At 42.5% G+C, this 17,825-nt stretch overlaps 1 protein-coding gene across 1 annotated transcript in view; it reads left to right on the top strand.

The window, feature by feature from the left end:
* The window catches only part of clmpb (CXADR like membrane protein b), a 74,909-nt gene that overhangs the window by 1,017 nt on the left and 56,067 nt on the right, over positions 1-17,825 (top strand). The window lies entirely within an intron of this gene.

The raw sequence follows: 17,825 nt of genomic DNA, 5'->3' as shown, positions 1-17,825 counted from the left end.
ACACTAGGCTAGAAAAGATCTCTATTCTAGCTCTTCTGGATGTTAATGATTAGATTTGTTAGGATATTTGTTAGGATGTCTTGAAAGGATCTCCAAAAAGTCTTGTTTTAAATTGTTACTCTTATTTTATTGTATCATAAACCATAGATGGACCTCTTTTTATTTTATAGAAACAGAAGCTTCATTTGTCTCCACAGCTTGATTTTATCACTACTGCTATTTGCTGTGTTAACAGTAATCCTGCTTCTATTATTACTGTTACTAATATTATGGGATTGTAATGTAGAGGCGGCCTGGAACTGTTTCCAGGTCCGAAGCTCAATGAGGAATGTTTAATTCCACTGTGACCTCTCTGACTGGAAGTTACTGTTAGCACTGCGGGACGGTGTGTTAAAAATGACAGCCAGTACGAGGTGTTATTCACCCCACTGCTGTCTCATCACCTGCGGTGTAACTGAGGGGAAAACTAGTTTTGAAAGCCACAGATTTGAAAAGACAAACTAACAAAAGATTTAAAAGTTTGAAGAGTGTCTTTGACTGGGTGCTAGAAAAACTTTGAACCCCCACCCTGGTTGAGAGTTAGATTGGTTGAGTGTAGCCGTATGAGGAGAAATCCACACGGCTCGTGCGCTGTGGTCTGAGTCCTGAGGTCGTGCTCTGGTAGTTTCTGTGTGGCTTGCTGCTCGTTGCGTATTGCAGTCTGGAGAGAAATCAAAAGACCCCGGCATTTGTTTTTAATTTTCTATTCCATTAGTTTAGACATACAACTGATGTTATTTGCTTATGCTTGATGTGGTTTGTGCTGCAGGCTTGTAAATGCCTGGAGAGTTTGTTATCTTCGTCTCCCATTATTCAGTCACTGACATATTGTGGTGATATGTCTGTGGAATACCCTGTCCAATGCCTAATGCGTTCAGTGGAGAGATCCTCGTCCCTCTGGACCTGGTATAAAATAAATAGATAGTTGAAGGATGGAGATATGTATGGATAAGCTAACCTGTCATGGCTTACATTGGTAGACCAGCAAGTCCAAAGAGTGTGGTACGCTGTAATGCATACTGATCCTCTGTTAAACTAAAGGAGCTGACCCTGCAGAGAACACTGCATACAAGTAAATCTTAGGTTTAGGTCAAAAAGCACTCTGTAACACTGGGCAATGATGTAGGCTATTTTAAGCTAAGCATGCAGATTATCATAACACCAGCAGTGCTTTTCCGGTAATGGCGATCTTAAATAACGCAACCGGCTCATTCAGGAGAAGGTGAAAACATTACACATTATCCCTAAATAATAGCAGTTGTTTGCTTTTCTTAAAATAACCATATGACTGCGCCTTGAGTATTAAATGACTTGTTGCCATGGTGAGGTATTTTTTCCCTCCTTTGTCATGTTTAAGACAATGGAAAGAAAACTATATTAAACAGTTTGTGCAGCGATGTGTCTGGATGGCATGTTCAATACAGTTGGAACCGGGGTCACACGTCTCTCATCCAAGAACAAAACATCCATCAGTCATCCAAAAGAGTATTCACCCACCCCCCAACCGAGGGGATATATGCAGCTTTTCAAGCTCGGCTGCTTGGCTGTACCATACCGAAGGACTTTTTTCCTCTGAATTTATAGCCTGTATTAATTCAAGATCAACTAAAAGGCCAAGCAGAGGGAGGAGGTGGCTGTTTTATTCTAAAAGAGGATCAATAGTCATTAATAGGGGCTCCTTTTCTTTTAATTTGGATTTGGCTTCGCAAGTCCTGAGACATCCTTAAATTAATATCTGTTGGAAATGTAATATCCACTGGTCACATTACAGATAAGTAGCACAATTAATTGCCACAGAGAGTTCAATAGCTCCCTTCGGTAACTCTGCTGATGTGAAGTAAGAATCAGAACAAGGTCAAACAAAACTGAACAAATCAAGTAACTCAGTAAGAGCACAGGGCACGTGGCAATTCGGCCAGGTAATGGAGACCAGTGATTGATTGCGTGTCTGTCCCAGTGCCAGGATTAAATGATTCTGAATGGGGGGAATTTGAAAGTGAAATGACTGTCCAAAAAGTAATAACACAATCTAAGTCACTTGACGGAAATCTAATTTGAAAGTATGATTAGCTTTTATATGAGAGCCGAACCTTAGCACCTTTGCCTCTTCTTCTTTTTCCTGCATGGCCATTTGGGCCTCAGTGTCTAAGAAAACTGCAATGTGATCACTGCAGTACAGCAGAATCTTAGCATTAAGATGTGTGCTGATGTCCACATTCATACATTCGTACAGTATAATACCGAGAAGATGGCAGTGCCTATGCAAGTATGCTAGTGTGTGATGTAGATAAAGAGAGCAGTGGCTCCAAACAGAAATTCTGTCCCCATTCTATATTTAGCATGTCTGCCGGGGTAGGCAGAGGATCTCTGAAATGTGAAGATGACAGGAGCCTCCTGAGCCAGAGGTTATGAAGTGACATCTTGATGTGTTTGTGCCTGAATCACACTCCCACACACACACACACACACACCCTCGCCAAAGACTTCTGACATTCCTGCACACCCAAAGACGTTTCGATATTTGACGTCTAGTTATCATACATTAAGGCTTAGTTTTGATCTTCTTTTGACTCATGTCGTGCGTCAGTGTTATCATTTGGCATCCCCGTTCTATATTCTCAGCTTTGAAGGTATTTTGTTTTTGGGAGGGAAATATGTGGTGACTCTGGAAGCTCTGCTTTGCAGGACTTGAACTTGTGTGATGTTTGACTTTTTACTTGCATGAAGAGTAATCTCATGTTTTTAAAGTTTCACACATTGGGACTAGTGTGGTGTTTCACAGAGTGTGTGTAAAAATCCCTATCATTTAGCTCATGCATTTAGAATGCAGGACTTACAGTAAAGTGTAGCTGCAGCTGTTGAAGGAAATTTTGTACCAATGCTTTTGTTGAATGACTTCCCTTGCACCTACAATGTCAGTTATTTTACATGCAGAACGAAGTGTAAAAACACTTCCATCCAGAGAGGATTGTATTACTCAAAACAAAAGTGCAGAATCTGACTGGCTCATCAAGGGCAGAGCCCTCTGGAATACAAAACCTGCAACAATGGTGACTGAAGAGGCCTACAGATGAGTGCAGAGGTCCTGCTGTCCTCAAAACAATTGAACCATATCATTAGCAAACACTGATTTGCCTTCCAAGCACTTTCCTTCTGATGTGTATGGCCTTTAAATGACAGCATGGTTCCCTGAATAACAAGCCATCCTCTTTTCGTACCTGGGGGATTCTTCATGTTTCATTGATTGTGGTGCTTTTAGTTGGAAGGTCTTTCTATTCTGTCGCAGCAAACCGAATGCCACGCTTTGAATGAGAGCGTTTGTAGGTGAAAGTCTAACTGCTTTGTACAGTAAGTGCTTTTATTCCTGGAGGATCGAGGCAGGTTTGTGTTTTCACTGAAACCGAAGACATCCGAAGGAAAAATATACAAAGATTGTACCGCTGGAATCGTCTGCAGTTTTCCACAATATTTCTTTGTTTGGCAGTTCCTTCATCTTCGTTTCACCACACCCGCAATTTCCGAGCCACCCGGGCGTTATTCTGCACGAGCCGTTTGTCGCTGGCGTCCTGCGAAATAAAATACATATGCGTAGACAGAGGTGGGTTTGTGTAGTGTTTCTGACCTACACCCGGCCCCTTTCATCCGTCACTGGGAAAATTACTCCCAGATTATTTTGGAACGTATGAACAGGAACTGCCTTTTTCACTTTACTGCTAATCTTTGACAGATGTTCTGGAGAAGCTCACGTTCACATTAACCAGAGACACATGTGCAGTCTATGCTGGGCTGAACAGCAGTATTAATGAACGTCAAGACTCCACTGATAGTCAGGATGATCAGATTGAGCTGTGACACATTTTAAAGAGAAGTGAATCTGGTTACTGAGTGGAGGAAATATTTTCTCTCGTTAAGTCGCTAATATTTTGCAAATTAGCTTTTAGTGCTTAAACATTTGCTCGATCAGTTGATTAACAAATTGGAAGAAAATGAACCATCGCAATTAGGAAAAAAAGGAGATTAACTGTAAAATAAAACAGCAAAAGCACATACACTTTACGGGAAACATAACCGTTCCACCTGCATGTGCTTTTATTTTTAATGTTTGCATCTGGCAAGAAAATGTGCTCTAGCCATGTTCTTTACTTGTTTACTGCAACCATTTGATCTTTGTTTACAATATCCATTCGTAACAACTAAACCAGCTTAAATCTTATTTATGGTTATGTTAAAGGAACCCACACCGCATAGGGATAGGGAAAGATTGTGGTCTTTGTTATTTACTGAAAAAGTCAACAGTGGCTATAAGAATGAGACACAACTTGATTGCAGTATTTAGCACAGCATTGTTTAGAGTATTTAATGTTTAAACTAAAACTTCGGGATTCAGAACTTGCCCTCTGAATAGCTAGTATTCACCCCGACCATTTACCAGTGAGGCAAACAAATCTCAAGAACATGTTGGAATCAAGCACGCAGCAAGAATATGTTTGCCTAAAAATGTGTTGTGCAATCCAGATTAGTTCTGCATACGCATCATTTGTTGAAAGCAGTACTGAAACCAGGAATGCCTCCACTGGCTTTTTGTTTTGTTTCGGCTGTTTCACAGCAGGCTGGACAAGATGTCACCTTGGGGAAGGGGTGCGTCTGAATTGATTAATCAAAAAATCAATAGCTCATTTTGTCATTTTGATCAAGTGTCTTATTAGATGAGCTCAAGACAGCATTCACCTTACAAAATAACCCTTCACCTCATCACTTGACCCCACTTCACATAGCTCTCTCACCAGCTGACCTAAGCATATAGATTTAGTTAACCATGCTTTTTACTTAACCTGCAGCTGTCGTGAACAATACAATATTTCAGTGCTAAGCATGCATATTTCATATGATCACGTTAGCAGTGAATTAAAGTAGCAACAGCCTAACTTGCTCCCACAACCGATTAGCATGACCCTTTTTTGTTTCTTCTGCACCACACCATATTCTGCTTATCTGCTGATAAACTGATTTGATCTTTTGAACATCCTTTTACAGTACTGTGCAAAAGTCTTGAGCCAGTCCCTTATTTCTTTATATATGGCTTCCAAGGAATCAGATGTTTCTCCAGGGTTTCTGAAGGTTTGGACATTGGCTGCTTTTTCACTCAGTCTATTCCTTGTTTCTGACCATTTTTAGACCCAGTTTTTATTTGTCTGTTTGCTTGTTAAACTACTTAACACTGACTCATGAATCAGCACACAGTAAATACTGTGTCCTCACATAACAGACAAGTTGGAGCAAAAACATTGTTTCTTTAGGTACATGGTTACTAGCAGACTTGTGCAAAAACATTAGCCGAATTAGCTGAATCTATGAAAAATAGCAAAAATAATGCTTGTCACAGTGTGTCGAGGTTTGTTGAGGTATGTCAAATTATACAAGAACTGGACTGCTAATCAGTGACAACAGTTCTGAATCACAATTTGAAATTTCTGATTCAAACTGTCATCAGTACAAAGGTAGTAAGGAGAGAGTAGCTACAGCCATCTGTAAAACACAGTGGAGGCTCTTTCATTGTCTGGAACTGCATTTCAGCCAGTGATGTTATAGATCTTTGTTAAAATCCATGGAATTATGACCACAGAAAAATATAGTCAGATTTTAACTCACCATGCAATTCCATCTGGAAAGCATCTGATTGGCAAAGGATTCATTTTTCAGCATGACAGTGATCCCAAACACTCTGCCAGTGCACTAAATGCATACCTGGGCAGAAAAACACACAATGGATCACTATCAGTCATGGATTGGCTTCCACAGAGCCCAGACCTCAACATCACTGAAGCAGTGTGGGATCATCTTGACAGAGAACAGAACAAAAAGCTGCCAACATCCAAAGGAGAGCTTTGAATGTCCTTCAAGAAGCCTGGAGAGCTATTCCTGCTTAAAGGTGTTCATACCAAATATTTAAGGCTCCCTAGAATTCGACATATGCTGTTTTGCCTCATATACTGTATTTGCATTTATGTTTCCACATGTCTCAGTAAATTATTACACCTACTTCAGAATTTCTTACCAAAACATAAAGAAATGAGAGTACAGCACTTTTAGTAAATACTGCCACTTTGTTAGAAAACATGTTCTCATCCTTTTAATCTGCTTAACAAGCAATAGTGATGGATGGCCTCCATCCCTGATCTCGAGCACATCCTTGGTTACCAAAGTTACACATCCAATGACAGTGACCATTTCTGTCAAACTAACTTGTAGAAAATTATGGTGAAGATTTATCAAAAGCATTACAGGTTCTGACCAAGTGTCAGTATGAAATGTCTTTAAAGTGAGAACAGGTTGTAAAACCGGGTTGCAGATTTGCCACATTAGGATCAGATAGTACAAAAATAAAGCATGCTGTTTAAAATTTCAATAAACTATCATTCTGATAGGGAGAAAATGTGTAGGAAAGTGAATGAGTGGTTGGAAACATTGTGTTGTTCTCAGCAATCTGTGATCTATTCTACCGTGGCCATTTGCTCCAAAGGGAGGATTCTTGCCTCATTTGCAGAAGTGATACACTGTGAAAGTAAATGAAGCTAACTCGGTTACTAGCTTTATAATTTCTTGGAAAATCTGAAGTGATTTGCTGCTTGTGAGCATAAATGTTTTAATCAAGGTCTATGATTGTGTTATGTAAGCAGCGGGCAGATCAAAGAGTGAACAAAGCTGAGATAAACGCTGATGCGGTTGGTGAGGTGGAGCAAAGAAGTGTCTCCCATTGATTCAGCACACTGAAGGTCTGTCTTGATATTAATTTCTTTGCGGCTATTGACAGTACTAGAAGTGGGATGCGGCCTATCGCCAATCAAGCGTTCTTCAGCTGCAATCAAAATTCACACACCTTGCAAAAACACCATTTAAAATGATTTGTTTATCAGTGGTGGGGGTTGAGATGCTATCATCTCTGAGCTCCCAGCACTGTTGTGGTGCTTTCAAGTGCTTTCTGCCTTAGTGAAAACTGGCAGCGCGGAATAAAGCTGGCATGCTTGTCTTCTCTAAGCAGAACATGCTTTTGATCTATGTTCTCTGTCTCTGAAACCAGGTATATCTCTTGTTTTCTATGCAGCTGTGCAATCCAACTGTGCAGAAAAATAAACTGCTAAAAAAGCCTATTGCTCAGCTGCCTTTCATTTCCAAGCAGGTTGGGACAGTGCTTACACCCATTACTCAAAGAAAGTAAAGTTACACTACTGATTAAACATTTATAAGCAATTATGAGCACACAGCGGTCAAGCATCCATGCCTCACCAAAGTCACCTGGAAGCTTGTTAGGATGATTGAAAATAACAACATGTGAGTTTACTGCTTTCATATAAGTTGTTTACTCAAAAGACTGGACCTCGACCGAACACTCGGATGTCTTCATTTTTGGACAAGTCTCTCGCATGGTTCACATTTCCAGTGTACTGTCTGCCAATAATTGATCATTTCCTACCAGTCGTACTTTAATTGGTCATGGGGTGCACCTGTCAGAACCCAGTGTGTGTGGTGCCTCATGTCACACTGTGATTATTGATTATTGTGTCCAGATTCCAACTTGTAAGTTTAAATGGCATCATGCTGCTTAGATGGGAATCAGCAAGAGAGCACAGCCAGACTCTGACCACAGGGAATCCTCTCCATAAATCTACATAAATCAGAGAGGATTTTTTTTTCAATTCTGAAATGTATATGAATTAATTCCAGCGTGTCACCAATGCACAAAATATTGATTTTCTTTCTCTCTGCGTGGAGTTCGGCTGTAATTCAATTCCACAAATTGACTGCAAATGAATGAAAGCAACTTGCACTAAGCCAAACAATGAGATCCTAAGTGAGTTTTTCTTTCCACCCTCTTCTCACACTTTTCTGACTGACTGAACAGGAGGAAATGTTCCACGTCGCTCTAGTTAGACGCCTGCCGTTTCTTTCAATTTGACGCAGTCGAGTAGCCCAGCAAGCAGGACACTCCATTAGGTGTTTTGAATGCGCACGCTCCTTTGTCTCACTCCATTTCCTCTTTTGCTTGCCAGTCTTCCCTAAAGCCTTCGTTGCTTTAATCAGCAGAGGCCCTTCTGCCCTTCAGACATTTATCTTCACCTGCGCTTGGTCATCACAGCGCAGCCAGGAAAGACCCAAAGATGGATGCTGTTTTGGAGAGAGCGAGAATTCGATGGTCATTGATTAGAGAGGCGGAAGAAAAAGTGGTTACCTGCACGAGACCTGAGCACCATCTGGAGGATCCCTTCCTCCCTTAGTGCATGATAGCATGAAGTCAGATCTCTGCCCACTGTCCAGCTGAGATCTAGGACAGTTTTATATCAGCAGGGAGGCAAGAAAGTTGTAAATTTAGTAAGTTTAAACAGTGGCCTTAATCTCTTCATGGACTGCAACAAAAGTTTGGAAATGACCTTTTAAAGCTCTTTATAATATGCAATTCTGCTGATTAATTCTTCATAGGGAATAAAACCCCTTGTCATCAGAACCTCACCTTGTGTAATTGCGCTTCAGTAGAAACTGTAAAATCCCATAATTTAGGTCCAGTCTTGGGTTGGCAGTCCTGTTCTTCTGCAGTGGATGTTGCGTGATGGATGATTTCATTATCCAACCACAATGTCGGCCACTTGGTCTTTCATACCACAGCGAAAACATTGTAAACCCAATATCATTGATCAGTTGCTCCATTGTCCACAAATTAAGTATATAATACCGTTGATTGCATTGGAGTCAGTATTTTCAGATTTAAGCACCCAGAGCCTTTTACCGGGCGAAAAGGTTGAGAAGTTTTGTTGTTTTCACTTTTGATAAAGTAACTTATGCATGCACTCAGGCTGTGGTCAGGGTACAGCATGATGTCAGTGCTGAAAAAGCTTTTTTTCCCCTCTTGCCCTCCCGTTTCTTTTCCCCCCTTCCCGGCAAAGTGGTTCAGAACAGATGGCACCACCACCTTTTTTTCCGACTCGTTAGACTTGACTTGTTGATGAAATGGAGCCTTTACGCTATACTGCCCATGCAGATGTTTAGCTGTACATATTTCTATGTGTGTATGTGTGTGTGCATGTATGTGTGTATGTGTGTGTACACTCTCTTATTAACTGCCCTGCAGCAAAGGAGGGAGAGTCCACAGCCTGAAGGTATCTAAAGTATAAATGTTACATTTACATCTTAACAGCCTCTATATTTTTTCCAGGACCAGGAAAGCAACTATATGGCTTTGTATAGATATAAAGAGAACAGTGTGGAATGTCTTTGTGTTTGCTACTGCTGCATAGCCACATATATACCCGAGTGCTCTGCAGCACAACAACCCTCCAATTAGCCAATGCAGAGTTCATTCAACAAAAATTACGTTTTTGCCATTTTGTTTGTGACATTTTCTACAGTTTCTCCGAGTGCGGCCCTGTTTAGCCTGGTCTGTCATGGAGTTTGTCAGGCTCAACTTACAGAGTACCACATCTCTTGCTAAGAAACAGACAGGGGCTTAGGACTGCATTCAAGATGCCTGTTATGGTTTGGCAATGTTGTCCAAACTGTCACATTTTGTATGAAACTTGTCTTATTGTAGTTGCTGGATGAGTAAGACGAAGTGTTTAAGTGTCTAAAACTGTTATAGTAGCAAGCAAAAACTGTACTTTACTTCGAGTTTGATGCCTCTCTTAAAATTCTTAAGCATGTAGCTTTTTTCTATTTTGGACTTTCCGTTTTTCTCCCAGCATCAACCCTTTTTTTTTAATGGTATGTCTTTCTTCAATAGGGAAATCAAGAGTGCAATAGCATTTGGCTTGATTTGCTGTCTGGGATCCAAAGAAGCTGTGGAGGAGGAAATAGCAGAGTTTGCAAATTCAAGCTCTTAAAATAATTAAAGTTGGCGTGATGACTCTGCTTTCTAGACGGGACCAAGCTTTAAAAAAGGCAGCACTGGGAGTTACCACACAGCTACAGCGAGCTGTGTTGTACTCTGAAATTAGGAATAATGAAGGTTGCTATATGCAATATGCAGATAAGATTACATTAAAAATCTGTCAGTGTGGAGTGAAATAAAGCTTTTGGCCACTGACCCATCATAGTAGAAAAATAAACATTTTTTTCTATTTAGAAGAGGGAGATGTTGTTTACTCTATTAACCTTTCCTCTCGGTTGCACTCTTGACATTGAACAATGTGGAAGAGGCCGACTCGTCGCTGGCCCTTTTGCTAATGAGGCAATTAAGTCTATCCTGCGTTGCTTGAGCAAGGGGCCGAGAGAGCAAGCCAAGTCATCTGCTGTCTCAGCAAACACCAAGCATCTTAGCCATGCCGCAGTCAGAATATATAACAAGCTCTCCTTTGTTGTAATGGTCTTCCATTCCTTGTGGTTCTCCCTTGTCAGTGTGACCCACAGCACAGCTGGAGATCACAGGCACCATCAGGCTCTGTTTATCTAAGTGCACTGAATGGTGGCAAATGGAAACTGAAGAAAAACACTAGGTTAAAATGATGTTTGAGCTATACTCGGAAGCTGTTGTGAAGCTGTGGTGGAAATTGGGTAGCATAAATTTGGTCATTTGTTAAAATAATGTAAAAAACACAGTGGGCACTATTTAGGAATCAAGTTCCATCCATCCATCTATCTGTCCAACCATCCATTCTCTTCCACTTATCGTTATCAGGGTCGCGGGGGGCGGGAGCCTATCCCAGCTACCATAGAGCGAGAGGTGGGGTACACCCTGGACAGGTCGCCGGTCTGTCTCAGGGCTAACACACAGGGAGAGACAACCATTCGCACTCACATTTACACCTATGGGCAATTTAAAGTTTCCAGTTAACCTAACCGCACTAACTGCTTATTTTTGGACTGTGGGAGGAAACCAGAGTACCCGGCGAGAACCCATGGAAACATGGAGAAAATAGAAAGACCCCGGCCTGATGGTGGAATTGAACTCAGGACCCTCTTGCTGTGAGGCAAGTTGCCTGTTTTGGGAACACAGTGATCAAACCCTGATACAAGGTTGGTCAACATATTAAAATGTTCTAACCTGCCAAAATTAATAAAAAAATTTACATATCTATACAATTATCCTAATAAGACTTTCCGTAGGCGCCTTTGCGCTACTCTCAAACCTAAGCGAACAAAGCAAAATGGAAGGACTACCTTGTAGTTGGTATGCTACTAAATTAGCAAAACTAAGGTAATGTGCAACCTACTCGCCTAGGAAAAGACACGTAAAAATGCAATGACTCAACAAATGATATGTAGCTGGTATATTTGTTCAAATACCTAACTCTATTTGTCATGTTTCTTTTATAGTATGGCTTATTTGTGGAGAAAAAAGAAAGACTGAATGACTCTAACACTTCTAATAGACTGCATCCTGTAGTCAGGGGTGGTGTAGGTTGTGTTCGGAGTTTTATTTTAGTACATAATGGAGTAGAGTGAGGAACTGATCCTAGACTCAAAGGTTCTCTCTGTCTTTTGAACCTGTATGCTGATAATCATTGCAATCCAGGTGCATGTACGACACAAAGACATATTATAGAACCACGTGCATACATCATTGATAGAGAAGCTGTCAGTGTGTGAGGCTCATACCTGATTCCCGTTCTTGACACATTTGAGAGGCAGTGTGGAATTGTGGCTTCCTTGAGCACTGTCTAGGATAATGTTGATTGCTGTGAAATGTGCTGCATGCATTAAAAACATCCTTGCTACCCATTTAAATGTGTTTGACAGCAATTAGCATGTTTCCGCCCTCTTAGCCTACTGACTGTCTGCAATGAGCAGCTGCTGTGTCATACAAAAGGGGCCAGCGTTAGGGCCTAAGTTAATGTGTTTAAGGGATGCACAATTCTAACGAGCGATAACCGAAGGCTTACGGCTGCTCAGAGGGGATTAAGGGACGTCGTTGTCTGTCTTAAAGCTCAGGCTTAACCATCATATTCCTTTTTTTCCCTCCTCCATCTCTCCTCCCTGGTAATGAATCGCCAGTATTCCCTGACACAAGGCATGAAAAAAAGAACATCTTACTCGGTAGGGAATAAAGATGGCTGCTCATTAGCAGCGGAAAGGTGTACCGAACCAGAAAGAGGAGATGTCTGAGTAGATTTGTTTGAAATCAATGCTTGTCTTCTGAAGCTTCCTCTACAGTATGGGGCTGCCACAAGATATCAGGCAAGATTTCCAAAGAACTTATGTAGGCATGCAAGAGTGTGTGCATAAGCCACACAGGCATTTGTACATTTTTCCATGTTACAGCAGAAGGACCACGTGACCTGATCAATACGGAGAGATTAGCCATGCATGGCGTGAGACACAGGTGCCCCCGAAGTTGCAGGACCGTCACAGAGGTGACGGTTTTCAATTACAGGACATTAAAGATGCATAGTGGCAAGGGCACCACAAAAAGAGCACAGTAAGCAACAATCTGCATTGGCAGCTGGCCACATGTGTTCGCTGCATGCTGAAAGTACTAGCACCAAGCATGACAGGTTACATGCCTTTTCAGCAAAACATACTAATTTACCCTGAAAGCACATGAAACTTTCTTTTTTGTCTCGGTGGAGAAATATATGCTTGAGTTGTAGGCCTAATGCAGTTGAGGTTACAGCACAAGCCATTAAAAGTTTACTTTATGCTTTGGTGGTATTTAGTATGTAGAGCAACGGGTTAGAGGGACAATTTAAAGCAGTCTTGTTACAACAAGATTGAGGCAAATGATACGACTAACCTTTGGCTCCATGCATGTACCTGCATTGTCATTTATCTAAAGCGGGCGGTCCTGTGTTAAGATAGATAGACCAGGGCACAGTTTTTCTGAGGTAACATCAATAGCTCTGTCACTCGCCCCTGTGGCGCCCGATCGGGAGACCTTTTCCATTGACATGCAAGTTAGCGCTTGATTGTCATCTGGTAACTGTACTACATCGAGTCTTTGGGGAAATCACAATGCAACTGCATCGGCTTATTTTTGATTATTATCAAAAGTTATTGCATTGAGCATTCCTCGCGACATGGTTAGAGCACCGCCCACTCTAGCATCGCCTTCATTTCCATATTTCACTCCTGTTCTCAGCATGTATAATTGAAATTCTGCAACAGATTCAGTGGAAGGGAGAATAGAGGTTATGCTGTAGGGGTTAGAGCAGGGTATTTAATCCGCCCTGTCTTGTGGGTGGACATTTCGATGTATTACTGCACACATTATTATCTGAATTAATTAGCATGAGCAGCAGAACATAGGTTTTGCAAGCTTTCGTTATTTTATGTATTGATTTTTGTTTAACATCACCTGTAGCTGAGCTCAAGTAATCCCACTTATTGTTTATTTATCACTCCTGTCACAGCTAAAGCATATTTGAGTGGAGAGCAGAAAAACAAATAGATGCCTTTCTTTCTTTCTTTTTTTGGTAGACTCCAAATGTTCTCCTACATTGCCAGTGTTTGCCTGTATGGCATTGGAACGCAATAGAAGCATGACTGATATTTCAGTAGACTTACCAGCATGGTCATTAATCCTAATATTTGGACTGTAGCCACCATCCACTCCCAGCCGGGGCTTGACTACGTGTAATCATAGCCGTACACCCCTGTGTATTGGGCTGCGGGAAAAACACTACACGCTCAGAAGCTTAGTCCATCAATCTAAGAGGCCAGACATTTTTCCTCCAACCCCGATGTCAGAGGATTTCACATGGCACCCTCCCCCTTCCAGCCGGAATATGTTTATGAGCCCTTTCTCTTACTGTCCTGTCTCTTCCTAGTCCCCACTCCCTCTTATGAGACGAGGGGGTCTGAGCAGACAGCGCCCGCATAGCTCCCCGCTGCAGGGCCGTGATGGATGGCCACTCAGCTATACGTGCCTTACTCACCAGAGGCCGACCATATTTCTCCTTCACTGCCCGCGTAGGCCTGCATCTGCATGAAGACTGTCAAAGATGCTGTTTTCTGTGAGCTCAGCAGGGCTGAGGCAGAGTATTTGATTAGATGTAATGGAATTAAAGTAATCTGATTCCAAAAAGATGACATCTGTAATCTGTTGCAGTTACTGTAAATATGCAGTAATAAGATCACAGAGTTATTGCATTGCTCAGTACAACTGTGGCATCTAAATTGTGGTGTTTCCTTGTGTATTGTGAAATAGTAGATTTAAATGATCCTTATTTAACTGAAAACTCAGGAGTCTGACATAAATTAACTAACCTTGCCATATTAGCGGCTACAATTTTCTGCAGGTAATCAGCTCTTTTGGTAATTGCTTTTAAATGTAATCCTCCTAACCCTCATGAGTGGTGATGCAGTGAATAGTGGGCTGTGTGTGTGTTTGGTGCGATGTGTCGGGGAGGTAATAGCTACGGGATGACCTGAGGGCCTTATTGGAGGCCACTGCTCGGTCACAGAAGGAACACATGCTGCAGGATTCTCTGCATGGCAGCGCACTGCTGCTTATGGGTCAGAGACATAAAGGAGGTTTGAGGAAAGAGGAGAAAGGGAGAGAGAATATCTATCATTGATCCTATGGCATTAGCCAGGGCTGCAGTCTTAATGAAGCTAGTGCTGTGGGCTCTAGGAATGCATGTGTGTGTTTGTGTTACTGATAACTCCTGTAAATATCCACATCTGGAGTGTTTACATCCTGGTGATTAATTATAAGTCATGTGGACACAAATAAATCACTCAGAGTGTGTGCTTGTGTGTGTGTCTGTATGCGTGTGTATCCCCAGATGGCCCGGCGTGAGCATATTGGTGTGTGTGTGTATTGTATCTGTGCAGGTGTGCATGAAACCGTGTATATCTGCAGAAGCCTTTTTGTGAACATCTTGCACGGTACGCATTGTCACCATGTGAGTATACTGTCAGTGCATTTCCCTGACTTTGAATGCATGTTTGAGTTTGTGTGTGTGTGTGTGTGTGTGTGTGTGCGTGTGTGTGTGTGTGTGTACACAGTGGTGAGGCAGGAGAGGCTGCTTGGCGACTCATCCATCATTTTCCCCCCTGGCCTGCGATGCCCTCGGAGGAGCGCTGCGCTGTCACGGTGACATTGGGCTCATTTTGGAATAGAAAAATGGTGCATCCGCCCCCAGCGTCATTGCCGCACGTCGTTACCCCCCTCCAGCCAAACAGCCAGCTTAAGATGGTGCAGTAACAATCCCTCTAACGGTCTCAGACACGCTCCCTCGCTGTCAGGTTTACACGCCATATCCACAGGGACAGATTACTAATCAGAGGAAGTGCTCTGTTGAAGGGCCTTGCGATGTCCACGGCTGCTTAGTGAAGCTGCTTTAGGTGGCCTGTCATCTTTTCTTCCTCTCCCTACCCCGACCACTGCTACCTTTTCCACTCTCACCTCCCGCTGGATAACCTTGGCAAGGGTGGAGGAGGGGTAGCAAATGGGGTAGAGAAAGGGGAAAGATGAGACCACTTTATGAGTGTCCTGGGTTCCCTGTGCCCAGCGTTTCTCTCTTGCTGGTAATGTACAGGGTGAGTCAGCATGAGCAACTGCAGTATAGCGGCCCAATCAATTTGTTTACGCTTGCCTCTATAGAGACAATGCCATTGCCAGTGCTGCTGTGTGCGAGTGATCTCACCACTTCACTTCACAGATTTCCTCATGTCGGACAGCAGCAGCACACACTAGCCAACTTTCTGGCATTGCTCAGAGTGACACCTGCCACTCTGAGCAATGCTGGGAAATAAACACACAGTCAAGCAAGAGGTTGGAAAATGGGGAACAGAAAGAAAGCATGATAGATAAAGAGAAAATTATGTGCTGGCAATCTTTCTCAACCCTAAATTGTTGCATGTTGCTGCAATACATGGACGATGGAGTCCTGCTTTTTCATCTAGAGTTAGGAAGGCAGAGTGTGTGTTTATGTCTACGGTTTACAGTGCATGCTTTCTATTTCAGGATAGAGTCTTTCCAAGGGCATTAGGATAACCTGTGAACAAATTGCACACGGGTGATAAAAACAAATAGCAACAATTCCCACTCAGACACACACTCACACACAGAGAGATGTCACTACTCGACAAATAGACGCAGACTGTTAGCGCAGACAGCGATAAGCAGATAAATGCATGCAGACGTAGCTCACCTACCAGCTCCCATTATGTAACCGTGTTCGCCACATTTTAATGTCATTCCTTGTTGCTGGAGGAGGAGGGGGATGTGAGACACACAGAGATAAAATAAATAAATAAAGCGAGAGAGGCGAGAAAGGAAAGAACAGAGGAAGACTGGAAGAAGAGAGAGAAAAAATGTTTGGCCCCCCCCTCCCCCGCCATCCTCCTGCGTCCTGACACTTCACACGCATTCACCGTAGTTTCGCAGATTTACTGATACATCAAAAGAGATGCACACAAACACTCACACACACAGCTTTTCCTCAATAAGCCTCCTTTCATAGATAACCCCTCTCCGGCTGACAATAGCAACAATAGCATAAATCCTGATCCCAACAACAACAACAGCAGCGGAGGACAGCCTCGTCCTTCACTGAACTCACGTCAGCACATTGTCCCCTCTCTGTCTGTCCTCCAAACCTGTTTTTTTTTTTTTAACTTTTAAAAGGATCAGTTTCCAGAGCTGAAGTATTCTGGTAGGACATGCTGTGATGGTGGTGATTGATCACCCTGTTCTGTTGCTGGAGATCAATTGCCATCCATCCTCCTCCACTGAAGATCTTGTTTCCTCTAGTTGCCTGTAGCAGCTTTCCTGGGGACTTTATATTCCCGAATGACCCCACCTTTCCTAAAAGTCAGGCCACAGGTCAACACCTATTATAAAGTTGTATGACCTCGTCGACTATAATGCCCTGTGCCTGTATTGTCTTTCATACAGTCCTGAGAATAACTTCCTTCCTGGGCGGGAATCAATAATGTAGCTTGGTTTATGAGAAATATTATGCCATTTCCCTCCCAATAATGGCCGGAGTCATGGAGAATGTATGCTAGCCTGCATGAAATCAATAGCCTAAATGTAAACGTAAACCTTTCTATTGTCTTGCTTCAATGTCTTTATGTACATTTCAATACACTAAAAGCTGATTTCTGTCTGAGAAAGCCACACCGAACACATTTCACAGTGCTGGGTGCAAATATCACTCGCAGTTTTCCTTTGAATATCACATATCCCAGTCTTATGATGCACGGCTCCATGGCCTCTTATCACGGTCTCTCACCATGAAGGAATAGCACGTTTCAATCATCCTGTCATGGGAGAACTATAATCTTTTTCTTTTGCATGGCATATGTCCTTCCACTTCTAACTAATCCTTATTATGCCTCAGAAGCGAAGGTCATTGTCAAAGCCGAGGGGTGATTAAGTTAATCCACTTGTTTTCTGAATCCGATTTACCTCATTTTCCAAACTAGAGAACAATGTTCCAGCACAAAGACATCAAGATGATAGTGTGGCATGCATTAAGGAGGAGGGCCCCTACACTGGAGAGGATTCTTTTATCTGTCTACATCATCTGCATCCCATTCTGATTCCCAGTTCTATCAGCTGATTTCTAATCACAGCATTCAAAGCTATCTCTGCCATATGGAGAGCCAGAGCAAAAGCGAGAGGAGAGCAGGCAAGTTAAAAGCAGCATGATCGCTCATATTCCTGAATCAATCTATGTCGCTGCAGTATGAGACACTAGTGAAGCAAAGCACAGTGCCCTGGTGTGTGGGAGTCCCGCCATGCAGCCAGCAAGCCTCTGAGTTACGCAGTGCAGTGGCATACAGTTGACTTCATTAGCAGGTCCCTCCCTTCAAGGGGATGGGTTATTTACTACTGCACCGTGCAGGGC

The sequence above is a fragment of the Oreochromis niloticus genome, linkage group LG14, assembly GCF_001858045.2.
Source record: "Oreochromis niloticus isolate F11D_XX linkage group LG14, O_niloticus_UMD_NMBU, whole genome shotgun sequence".
In the NCBI taxonomy this organism is placed as follows: Eukaryota; Metazoa; Chordata; class Actinopteri; order Cichliformes; family Cichlidae; genus Oreochromis; species Oreochromis niloticus.
Note: the sequence above shows the minus strand (reverse complement) of the source record. Positions and strands in the feature narration are given on the sequence as shown.